The following is a 1,080-nucleotide window of genomic DNA, read 5'->3' on the forward strand; positions in this document are numbered from 1 at the left end:
CCTTTCCTAAAATATTTTATCCCATGTTTCTTCATTGTTTCTCCTACAAAGCCTCATAGGTCTGGAGCCATTGCAAATGAATCCTGCTCACAGTACCAAAAGCTTAAACCAAGTGGGAACCATGTCTGACTTCCTCTGACTCCTCAAAAGGGAATGAGGACCAAACTCAAAATCAGTTCAAGGCTTATTTCTATGAAGTGGAGGTCAGACATGTTTTTGTTGTTGTTAAGTGCTAACAAATTAGTTCCAACCCATAGTGACCTGGTGTAGGGTTTCCAAAGAGTGGCTGGTGAGCTTGAACCACCAACCTTGAAGTCCAAACCAACTTTGCAGTCCAGAGCATTAATCCACCCACAACACCACCAGGACTTTATATATATGTATATATATATAGCTCTGGTAGCATACTGGTTACGAATTGGGCTGCTAACTTCAAGGTCAGAAGTTTGAAACTACCACCTGTTCCATGGGAGAAAGATGAGGCTTTCTGCTTTCATAATATATATATGTATATAGATATCGATATCGATATAGATACATATATAAAGAGAATCTTATTATCTTACAAGTGTAGAAATCAAGGTCCCCAGTAGAAAAGACAGCTAGTTTCTCCTACATGCCCCTTATATAGGAAGCAGACAATACCTCCAAGGAAACATCCATTCAATTGTTTGGCTACTCATAGTCACTCATCATTAGGTTTAATTATTATGGGAATAAGCACATCCCAACTGCTAAACCTTTGGAAATCCTGACTTAGCCAATTTCTCACTAAAAGTTTACCATTACAATCATTCATGTTACGTGAAATTAAAATTTGCTAAGGATAGTTGAAAATGGTTACAATAGTACATTGACAGAGGGCTTCCAGAAATTCAGGCTGATTCCTAAGAGGAAGCAGAATGAGGGATATCATTGCTGATATCAGATGAATCTTATTGTAAAGCAGAGAATACCATTGTTTATGCAAACAGAGGCCCCATCAGACTATAGGGATCATAACAAACTACAGATAACATTTCAAAGAATAGGAACTCCAGAACACTTAATAGTGCTCATGAGGCACCTGTACTTAGACCA

This window comes from Chrysochloris asiatica, unplaced genomic scaffold (genome assembly GCF_000296735.1).
Source record: "Chrysochloris asiatica unplaced genomic scaffold, ChrAsi1.0 scaffold00467, whole genome shotgun sequence".
NCBI classification, from domain to species: Eukaryota; Metazoa; Chordata; class Mammalia; order Afrosoricida; family Chrysochloridae; genus Chrysochloris; species Chrysochloris asiatica.